The sequence below is a fragment of the Semicossyphus pulcher genome, unplaced genomic scaffold (assembly GCF_022749685.1).
Source record: "Semicossyphus pulcher isolate SPU_LCO1_2020_fin unplaced genomic scaffold, fSemPul1.0.p SCAF_8, whole genome shotgun sequence".
Lineage (NCBI taxonomy): Eukaryota > Metazoa > Chordata > Actinopteri > Labriformes > Labridae > Semicossyphus > Semicossyphus pulcher.
In genome coordinates, this window is record NW_027211759.1 from 1,575,570 (window position 1) to 1,587,628 (window position 12,059).

General features: G+C 42.0%; 1 protein-coding gene across 3 annotated transcripts in view; it reads right to left on the minus strand.

Moving 5' to 3' along the window:
- Positions 1-8,314, minus strand: part of znf609a (zinc finger protein 609a) — a 32,828-nt gene extending 24,514 nt beyond the window's left edge. For all 3 annotated transcript variants that reach the window (XM_069686440.1, XM_069686437.1, XM_069686438.1), the window contains exon 1: positions 7,969-8,314. The gene's annotated coding sequence lies outside the window, so the exon portion shown is untranslated. The remainder of the gene's footprint in view (positions 1-7,968) is intronic.
- Positions 8,315-12,059: the final 3,745 nt, after the last annotated feature.

Sequence of the window (12,059 nt, forward strand, 5' to 3'; positions counted from 1 at the left end):
GGTTTTAAGTAGGCAAGTTACAATATTTAAATATATAAATAAATAAATAATGCGGTGATGGTGGTAATGGAGTCCACCCCACGGTTGGCACTGGTCCGCCCTCCCATTGGTTGACAAAGTATAATAAAAGGGCTGGCACGAGTAGTCGACATTAATATTTTTAACAGACAAGGTTTTTCATAGTTTGCTTTTGTTGGTGGTTGTTGTGCCAAGTGAATTTGTTTGTTCTCATAAAAACATGGTAGTGTGAAGCTTGGTGCAGCATGACTACAAATGGCTGTGTAACATGCTAGCTAGATGCTAACAAGCTAATGCTGGCAAACCACAACAGCCTGGTGAGTTGCTAACTAAGAGTTAAGACTCCTGCTAATCAGAGGGATATAAACATGGACGGTGCTACAAGGCTACATAATGAAAGCTTCCTCCATGTTGGATTCTCAGACTCTGTTTCCTCAGGTCAGAATTTTAAGGACAGTTTACTGTTAATCTTTGTTAACAGATATCTGAACATGAATGCAGTCTGAAGGTGACGGTCAGGATTTATGGTGTCAGAAGAGTTCTTGTTTTAGTTTGTAGTCTGAGTAAAAATGTGCACTAGCGTTTCAGCAGGCTTTGGCTGCATGTAGGAACAAGCAAAATATGCTTTAATGCAGTCCTTGAACCCATTGTCTATCATCTTACGACTTTTTATATTTATCTCTATGAACAGACATCTGTATTTAAGTGCAGCTAAGATCCCCATCTGAAGCTGCGTCTCCACTGCAGCTCCATTCACGTATCTAAGGCTGCTAGTTGGACTGAAAACGATGACTAGTGCATGGAAAAGACCAGTAAACAATGACCCGTGCCAGAAGGAAATGGTCATCCCTGCCAGAGGTTTAATCATTGTCTGAAGACAGCCAAGGGGTTCAGACACCAACAGTGAAAATAAACAGTCAAACGAGCAAATTAGTGTGTGAACCTCTTCTTCCTCTGATCAGCTTATTCCATCAAATAAACCGACTCCGTCCAAAATGGGAACTCATGCTACTGAAAAGCATCTGCCAAGATCTACATGTTTGTCTTTCTAGCTGTTTCCATCACTCTGCTGTCAATCAAACAAACAGAAGGTCAACTAAAAGGTCTCCTAACAGTGAAATAACATTCAAACAGTTGCCTGCAGATTTGTTCTCCTCTGACTGTATTTCAGGACTTGAGCAGAGAGCAGACTGCTTGTCTCAGCAGCCGTGTTCAGCCTGCATCCATCAGGACTCTCTCTCCTCTCGACATCACAGAGGACTCTCCGTCTTATTGATTACCCGGCGGGGGTGTAGCTCCGTCAGCTGCTCTGCTCTCAGCACACTGCCGAGCTCCAACAGCAAACTGCTCCACATCACATCACAGAAGCTCTGCTGTCAGAGTCGCATACAACCACATCTCTTAACAAGGGTGTTGACAGAGAGACAAACCACACAAACACAACCTGCTTCATCCTTAACCTTCACCACACGTGTAGCACATGACAGAAACACGTGTCTGGCTGTGAATGATGATCAATGACATCACTTCCTGATAAGCCACATAGTTTCAGTGATTTGATATGAAATAATGGAGCTTTGTAATCATTTTGGGGAATTTCCTTTCAACATATTACCGATTGAATTAAATATATAAAGAACAGTAAACATGATAATATTTCAGAGAATGCCCCAGCAAACATCACACAACTAATACACTGCTTTCAAGGACAAAAACCATTTAACCCTATAAAAACAGACCTCCTGCGAGCGCCAACTCAAGATCTAAAATAAAAGTATAAAAGCTAAAGCCTTCTTACTTATTGCAACAGAAAACCAAGGCTTCCATCTCTCACTGCATGATGTTGTATGTTTTGATGACTGAGTAACATTACAATGCTTCAAATGCTCGGCAAGAAAAGAAAAATGCTAAAATTGGTTGGGAAATATAGCAGAGCTGGCCGTGTATGTGTGGGACACACTGAGAAACACTGAGGCGACACATGGAAGGCAAAGTTTGTGGTCCTTCACAACTTTTTATAAATTATTCTTAACCGTTATCTGTAGCATCACATGCACGTTTTTACTAAACTCTTCAGCACTCGATTTGTTTTAACGATAGGTAAGCGATGCAATCCCTAGTGTAGACACGATTACAGTGGGGGCTTTTAAATGGCGATTTTAGGATATTACAGGGCTCGGTGGTTGCTGACTTTCAGCCATCAGTGTTGGACGATATCATCGCTAATCGGCCTGTCCTGTTTCACATGCTGCACGTAGAAACGTGTGAAGGGCTGGAACCAGAAACCTTTTAGGATTTTAGCCTGGGAAACGACTGAATGATTAATTCATTGTTATAACTGCGTTTTCTACATTGTAACATTAACTCATCTTTCCCCCACACCTGCACATGTTGAGTCTTGAGTTTCATGTCTTCACTTCATGTATTTTTGTGGTGTTTGAAACCAATAGAGCACCTTCAGAATCAGAATCGGGGTTTATTGCCAAGTAGGTTTACACATACAAGGAATTTGTTTTGGTGATTTGGTGCAGAACAACTAACACAGAACTACAATAAAATATAAAATAAAGTAGAAGACTTAAATAGAACAAGATAACAAATGGGCATTAAGAATAAGATGACCCGCCGTCACCTGGACCACACCTGCAGCGCTCTGCCACACACTGTTCTGTATCCAGAAGTCATTGATCATTTTCACTTAATAAATAAAGCAGTGAGAATGTGGAGGGCCACAGCCAGCATCCTCTCCTCCAGCCAGCCCCGTCTTTATCTTTAATCTGTCTCTGAGGCCGAGTTCAGCCGGCGGTCAGGAGGTGCAGCAGCTAAACTGGAGTTAACGGCCAGAGAGCTGCACCGCCTCGGCCCTTATCTCCTGCTTACTCCCACTTGTCACAGAGGAAACAGAAACACTAATTATCAAAGCATCTGCAGGTGGAGACCACAAACCACACATACGCCCAGTGTTCTGTTTAACTGCTTCATCTCCACAGCTTGTTGAAGTGCTGCTTAAACACAGGCCTCAACACCACATGGACAATAGAGAAACATGTTAGAAAATATTGCAACATAAAGAGATGTGTCAGCTCACTACAGCTTTGTTACTCCTTGTGTAAGTGCAAAAGCTAAGAAATGATCCATAAATTGTTCAAGCCTGCAGCAGGGAAACAGGCTGCATGGTAATGAAAAAAAAAAAGTTCTTGTTGTTTCCACTGACGGGCTCAGATTGTTATTCTAAGTGTGTGACAACATGACAGAAAGGATCCCTACAGAGATAGACCTTTTTGTTACAGAGGAAGATGATTGTTTTAACCACACACAGACGTTACATCGCTCTCTGCAGACACACCAGACTCCATTGATGAAAACAGTGATTTTACCTCACAGAACACAGGAGTCTCTGAGCTGCCCAGATTGGTACATTTGTTAATTTTATTGTTTGACTTTGCTGTTTTAAATGGTTAGTTTAGATCCAACATGATTATTATAATTTAAAAAAATGACAGATGAAGAGAGCAGTGTACAAGTAACTCCCGTGGACTGTGTTGTCAAACTGACCGTTTTCATCAATGGAGTCTGGCGTGTTTGCAGAGAGCGATGTAACAAAAAGGTCTGTCTCTGTAGGGATCCTTTCTGTCATGTTGTCACACACTTAGAATAACAATCTGAGCCTGTCGGTGGAAACAACAAGAACTTTTAGTGGACGACCTTTGATCGGGCTTACATTGATTACATTGCAGCCATTACAACCTGTTTCCTAACAGCCAAAGAGGTTGACACTTCTCTAATCCCTCCTGACTGGACATCACTGATTCTCTGCAGGTCGACGGCAGAGCTGCTGCTGTTTTCATCTGCTCAGGTAACTGACTCCCTCTGAGTCTTTCAACACCGCAGCCGTCCACAGAGAGACCTCTCGGCTGTGTGTGGCAGTGCGCTGGGCGGGCAGGAGGTCTGGTCGAGGTGACGGTGGGTCATGTAGCTCAGCAGTGCTCTCTTCCTGTCTGACTGGCCCCCCAGGAGAAGCAGACAGATCAGCTCATTTCAGCTTCCTGTCGATGTCCTCCTGCAGGGCAGACTGGCTCAGCGGGCCTGCTGTCAACCCGACCATCACACCACAGAGGTCTGCACTGAACAGAACAACTGTCTGTATCTGTCCACAGATGGTAATGTCCACTTTACTCATGATGAAGTTCTAATGACAGGCTTGTTCAAGTGTGTCATGATCCACAGTGTTACAATATTGGTTAACAACTTTCAGCCACACAGAACGAGTGGAGGACTGACAGAACCTAACTTGTTGCTTAAGGTAGACATTTTTATCCGAGTAAAAACTAAGATGTTTTACTTTAGCTATCTGTTTAAAAACTTGAGCCCCCATTTACAAATGTTTTGCATTCTAATAGAAGAAGAAATATCAGGAACTAAATAAACTCATTCACAAGACGATGGCTTTGCCTTCGAGAAAAACAGGGGGTTCAATGTCCTATCAAGCTGAGGATCGAACCGCCAATGTAACGCTAAAAAGACGTCCCTCCTCTGAGCCCAAGCCGCCCTTAAAATGGAATTATAATATGCACGATATCTCACAAGAAAATCAAACACTATAAATCACAAACCATGTGTAACTGAAGAGACAAATAGCCACAAAAAAAACCCTAAGCAGAATTCAAATGTGTCTTAGTTGCCACAATATGGTAAGCCTTATAGACAACCATAATAAAAAACTGCAGTGAAATTAGTAAATGAACCATTTTCTTCAATGTCAATCAAAACTGGCAAAAAGCTGAAAAGCCTGAAATCAAGGTTACGTCCCAACAAAAATGTCTTCTTTTTTAAAACTCACAACTTCAGCTACAATTCTGACAAACAGTCGCACTACTACAGCATTAAAGAGCCGTTAACAGACTTCTGGAAACTTATGACCCTGTGTCAGTTTGTAAACTTGGGGGTTATGTTTTAGTTTGTACAGACAGACACAGAGACTTTGGGAAACGACAATGAAGACATAGCTACACATTTACTTGCTGATTGGGTCTTATCAGTAACAACATGACCTCTCCTGGTTGGTCAAGCCCCCATCACATGACCCTTTCCGGGAGGAAATCAAAGAACATCAGCCTTGACCTGCAACGGTTAATTCAACGTGAATAACTAATTTCAGGTGCAGCTGACCTTGTTGTCTATGCTAGCTACTGTTGTGCAAATAAATCTGCATTGTATAATGATAGTACTGCCTAAATCGTTGGGAGAGAAGCTGTCATTGGATGTGTATGCCCAGGGTTCATGAACGGTCATATGTTGTTTGTTTCTAGGCGTGTCAGTATGGACAGACATTGGTTCTTATATGGTGTTAAAAACAAAAACATAGTGTGAACAAAGCTCAAGAGTTCAAAGTAGGAACCCACATAATGCATCAATATAATTGTTGCAAAATGGACTGCATCACAATTTATCACAGGGCCCTTTCAAATCAATTAACGTGCAATTGAAAAGGGTTAGAAAAAAAACAGTAGTCTGAGTGCAAATATTATTACATTCACAGGCTTAATCAAATTGCTGCTATCTAAAAAGTTCTGCTTCGATTGGTTTATCACTCCAAAACTGTGTTTCTGAGTGCTGGAGTCAGACAGCCGACTGAGCGACAGTTAGCATGAGAGGAAGAGAGACCTTCTACAAAATTCAACAGTAAGGGGAAGCAGCAAACAAACCATGTCTTCAGATAATCTGGATATTCACCTATGTATATTCTTAGTATTCTCACTTCCTCCTGACTTCAGAGTCAGAGTCCAAATAGATTTCCAGCAGAAAAACTAACTGAGAAAGTCAACTGTAGCTGGACAATATTAGATACTAGATCAATCAGAGACACTGCAGCATTTTCACAGGGATTTTTTTGTGCACAAACCCCTCTGTGGTTGGTAAAAACAGTCACATGAAAAACCTCAGACCAGCCTTTCTGCCTTTTGTGGTTCACCGCTTTTGTTTACATATTTCAGTATTCCAGCTTTAAAATACTGCATTTCCTTTCACTTTTTGCAACCTGTACTGCTGTTAGTCTGCAGGTATACCTCTTGGTTATACTGAGTCTTAAAGTAGTCCTTCAACTGCCACTGACACAAAGTTCAACTTCATCATTATGAGCAATACGCTCGACTCTCAGGGCCAAATTCACTGGTACACAACACAGAAAGAAGAGAAGACAGTGGTAAATCTTCTTTAAGTATCATACTGGCGCAGATTGAGTCTCGTCGTTCAACAGAAGTCTAAGGGCTGTCTGACACAGAATAGACCAACATTTACACATATCCTGTATGTGTTAATAGATTTACTTGATAGATAAACATGCATTGCCTACTGTGACCTTCTGTGCTCATTCACAGATATAATCTCATATGTTGCTCTCAGTTGAACTAAAACACAATGCAGCACGAAAGGTTGAGATACTGGAGCTAACTTTAGATAAAAATAATGATTACATAACTTGATAAAGTGACTTTAAGATCAAACTAGTACTAGAACTGGAGAGAGGACTATTTCTTCCTTGTAGTCTAGCCTGGTGTTAGCCAGGCCTTAAAACACAAACTATAAGATGTTATGAAACAATGCTAAAATTGTATTTACAAGCCTATAGGGTATATTACGCACAGCATATTTTAATTACAGACATAAAACACTTTTGAGTCAACTGCTCAAAACAACGAATAAAGTGGAACCTGGTAACCTCGTTCAGAAGACCTTCATATCAAGTAGTCAGTTAGCCTGCATTTATGTTAGCCACGTTAGCTGATCTTTGGGCAGTTGACTGTTTAAAACCAAGGAAATTGCTTTAAATGTTAAGAATCTCAGAGTTACGCTAACTATGTGCACAAGTAAAGAAAAAACCAAATTGGTGGAAACACACCAGTCCTAGGGAGCTAGCTAACCTAGCTAACATTAGCTGAATTAATTGGAAAGCTAGCAGTAGCTAACTGGTCGGCCCTGGTGCTGACTACACTTAAACGCAAATCTAACACGCATGTTAATGGCGTACAGTGGCTTTAGCTGAATAATACTATTTTCAAAAACACACAATAACGTTTATTTAACAGCCCAACAACCAATAAAAAGAAGCTTTTGGGGTAAACGTATGCAACTAGTCCGAGGCCCACCGTGGCCCGCTACAATGCTAACGAGTTCCATTATCGGACGCCGTGCTGCTTTGCTTAAAGAGTGACATTTCTGTGTTCTGCGTTACATTTGAAGTAAAGCAACCGATTAATAAGAACTACACATATATGGCTGCCCTTAACACATGTGGAACCAGCAAAACCCTAGTTTACTGCGCTGCACAGATCGTTTATATAACTGTTGACCTGACGTCCTATCTGTCGTGTGATGGACAATTACCGATGCGGCGCTTTCAACCTCCCTGTCAAACCTGTATATCCATTATCGGACAACAGTTTACATCTTCCTAACGTCAGTCCTCGTGTATTTTCAACCTTCAATTAGCCTCAATCCCATTTCTTCACAACAACAATCATATTGGACAATAGGAAAAGTTAAATTACTGACCAATTGTTGCTAATTTGACAAAATAGCATGAAAACACAATGAACAACGTGATTAAAACTGACCGGTTTAAACGGACGGTTAAGCAGTTATCAAACTGGCACTGTAGCGTTGCTCTTAATCAGGGAGACGAACAGTTTACAAGCAGGGAAACGCATTTGTTCGGATGTTTAAGATAAGTGTGGACATAGTGGTTAAAATATTTCAGATATAAGAAAACAAATGGGTCAGACGGGGACGTGTCCGATAATGGACGCATGCCCCTTAGCTCCCCGGTCTCTCCAGACAAAGACAGCAGCTAGCCTGCTAGGCTAACTCCGGGACAGCTAGCAGGCTAGCCCGCGTTTAAAAAAAGTGGATCCCAATCCCACAGAGAGACCCCGCTCCAACATGTCCACTTACCCCGTGTGTAATCCCTATCCGACAAAGGTTCATGTGCACTCCATAGGTAACGATAATCCCATTAAGAGCAGTACAGACAAGCTAACAAACTGGTGGATAGAACAGGCAAACCAGTCAGTCAACGTGCTCCCAGTTCACTGGACCGCAGCCATCACACGGTCACATCCCGGAGAAAACGGGAAAACAGCGGGAAACACCGACATTTTGGAGTCACTCCTCGGGCCTGGATGAAAGTAAAACTAATCCCAGGTATTCCATGGCCAGATGTGATATTCCCAGAGATTCCAGATAGACGTGATCCCGGTTAACAGACACGCAGACAGCAACAGACAGACAAACAGCTCTGTGGGGCTAAATGGCTGTTAGGTTACAATGCAGCCAAAACCCGGAAACTAGATCAGAGGAGTCCCTGGACCTGGACTGTGTTAACTGGATTTGAGTCACTGAGTGGATCTGGATTAAGTGGATTGATGGGCGTCGATCTGGATCACTGATCTGGATTCACACCACCAAATAGAAATGCATTACTTGTTTAGCTATTATGACCATTAAGCCAATTCGAACATTATCAAAAGAATCCGGTTTCCCCATGTGTAATGAATTTGTCTCAGTATACTGGTGCATAACAATTAAGTTAGTACATACAAAATATAAAGGATGAGAGAAAACAGCGACTGCAAGTCAAGAAGCAAAAAAAACAAACATAAAAGTGATTTAAAACAGGCTATTTCAATAAAATACACGCAATATGACTTATAAAAATTAAAGACCTCTACAATTTTAAGTGACCTTATTTTGATGAGAAGATGGAGCTGGAGAGGAGCGAGGAGTTGGCAAACTATAAGATATCAGCTAACCTGAGAGCTAAGCATTATGATTCATGTGATATTAAATTAGATGCTAATCTTAAGATGACTAGGAACTAACGATTGAGCTTGTATACTCATTTAGGGAAAAATACTGAGGTGATAAATCAAGTGAGACTTTGATAAGATCAGACTTCTTTCTGCCTCCAGTGGAGTCGCCCCCTGCAGGTTATTAGAAAAAATGCAGGTTTAAGACACTTCAGCGTTTGCTTCAGTAACCAATCCTGGAAGAAACTTAACATTCAGTCTGTGTTTCCAGCTCCCTTTGTCCCTGCTGTGGCCTTTTATATTATATTCCAATATTGTGAACAAAGGGACAGAAAATGATGTGTTTCCCATAAACTGTGTGTGGGAAGAGTTGATTGACAAGTTAATCGCCTGCCACCTGAAATGAGAGTGTGAATCAGTCAGGATTATGTTTGCTCGGTGATTGAGAGTGACACTTTGTCAGAACGAAGACGGATGGATCAGCTGGAGGAGCTAAACAAAGATCAGCAAACACACGCTCGATCTCTGACCCGGATCACTCTCGAATCAAGATCTCTACTGCTGGAAACCATCAGAGCGCATTTATAAAAAGATGAAAGAGACACTAAATGATCAACATAAAAACACTGAATTCATTTTCCACTTGTGAGTTGTTTCTGCACTGAAGAGAATAACAAGCAGACTTCAGAATAAATGGATTCCCCACGGCGTTTCATCACAGCAAGAGCAGAGAACGCACACCCACTCAGAGGAAAAACATGCTCAATTAATCCTGCACACACACACACACACACACACAGCTGAAATCAGAGGACACGGTGTCCTGATGCTGTGTTGAGCAGCATATTGAAGTATTCTTTGAAACCTGCCTCTGGCGTCCAGTTTCATCAGCATTCAGAGGAGAAGCTGGAGAATGAAATTAGTGGATTTTATATTCTAGTCATTTCTAACCTGCTTTTATTCTGAAAGGCTTCCACTCAGCCCAGCATTATCATAAACCTGCAGTTCATAGATCACCAGTGTTACATTACACAAGTTAAGAGCAGTCAGAGGTCGTTTCACACCTGCACTGCACTCCTGAAAATCCGGGTGGGCGTGTGTTAAAATCAAATGGACACATTTTTCTCTTTTTTCTGCCTCCTGGTAAAATGTCTGCAAGAAGTCGGGGTGAGCCGATGTGTGAACGCAGGTAATAGTCAGTAACATTCACCTGGGGAGACAACGTTTATATCATGTGACCAGTGTGAAACCAGAAGAGCGGCACGCTTTAAACATGTCACTCTGGAAAAACACAGAATTATGCAGTTTTCACTTTTTGGCTGTGAACAATAAACAAACGTGAAAAACATGAAAATATGAGAACATCAATTTAAAAGATACGAAAACTTTAAAATCATCCGAGTTTGAAGAAGAAGGATCGTTTACAAGACGACAGCAAAGCTGTCAAAGATGTATGTTGTATGTTTTATGTCATTGTGCAGCGCCTTGCCAACACTGGAGTGATTTCAACCTAAATGGATGAACAATAACTTAAGCCCTCTTACTCTGCAATTCCGCCACAGCGGCCTAACGAAGCTCCGCCGTTCTGCAGCCTTTGCCATTTTACATTGGACCGAGCAACGCCGGCGTAAAGCTGTTCAGCCCTGCTGGCTCCGTTGTTTACACCGACACTGCTACGCCTCTGTTACTACCTCCGATGCCGGCCCAGAGGCAGAACGACTTCTCCCCATCATTCAGCCTCCATGCATTTTACATAGAAGACGAGGCGTAACCGAGGCGTAATAATGCCACCTTAAACTTGCTGAGGAAAGAGGAATCTTTGGTGCATCCATCAGTGCATATCACACACAACAGACATGACATGAAGAGAAGGCCAGCAGTAAACGTACCTGCAATGAAAGTCTAATTTCTGAAGGGACACTTTGAACTTTTTTTTTCAGCTTAAATATTCTGGTTTGAGAGAAGCAGCTGGATCCAGCGTGGAGCTAATTTTAGCTTCCTGTTTGAAATATTTACGACTCTGAATTCCAACAGGGAAGTTTGGGGTTTTCCCCCAACCTCTTGGATACAACCAGAGGGCTTTATTTCATGTCAGTGCAAAGACGTGAGGACTGTAGGACTTTGACGTGGGCTTGTTTTGTCCCTTTGGTATGTTTTTGTCTACTCGGGCACGATACAGCGAAGAGAAGGTGTTAGGATGGAAAGATGAACTGAAGATCCTTCCTCGGCCTCTCCCTTCAGTTTATTAAATCACCTCAGCCATCTGAAGGCAGCAGGACAGATCCGCGTGTTTCATCAGCAGCATTAATGTAACGAGTGTCAGACCTCAGGGCAAAGACATTCTGCGTAATGATCCACAGTGATTCAGTGTTGTAGCCTTTTATAAGGCTGCTGCAAGAAAACAAACACATCCACGCTTCTGTAACCATCAAACCTGTAGATTATCTTCTCCAAGTCTATGTGTGACGCACTGAGACGCACTGGATGATGGGTAAATGAGTAAACTAGACTTTGTTGATCGAGCTCCATTGGTATTGACTTCTGTTTCTGGTATTCGGGGTGTCGCCATCTTTGTTTCTTGGAACCAGAAGTGACCATATTTGGACGAGAGGGTGGATCTGGAGAGGAGCAAGTTGTAAGCAAAGACCTGGTTATCAGCTAACGCTAAACCTCCCTGGTTAGCAAGGTAACTCAAATACTAGCTGGTATATTAAGTTTAGCTACGGAAAAACAAGCTTTCAACAACATGCACCTAATAAAAGACATTTTTCAGGTCACCTTGTCAATCACAGGTTGCCCCGCCCTAACCCCGCCCCTCCTCCTGCTCTGTGTGACTCTCAATGGGAGCATCAGTGACTAAACGAACATCATGCTGTGTTGAAGATGAAACTAGAGACTGAGACCATAAAGTCATTAGGAACATGTTTACTGAGGGAATACATCAGGAGAGGAGGAGGAGCATTTTTGGCTGCAAAAAAAAACCAAGATGGCGATGAACAAAATAACAAACCAGAGGCTTCAAAATGATAGTCCAAAAATATAAAAAACAGAGTGGAATAAAAAGATGATATCCTACTCTGACCAAAGTTTTTTCCATCTTAAAGGAACTCCATAAACATGTTTTACTGCACCCACCTAAACCTGGCTGTGCTACCTGAACATGTGATCTCTTGGACGTGAGATTGGGCGGAGGATGCATCATTGAAGCTACAAGCTAACTGTGAAATAGATGGTTTT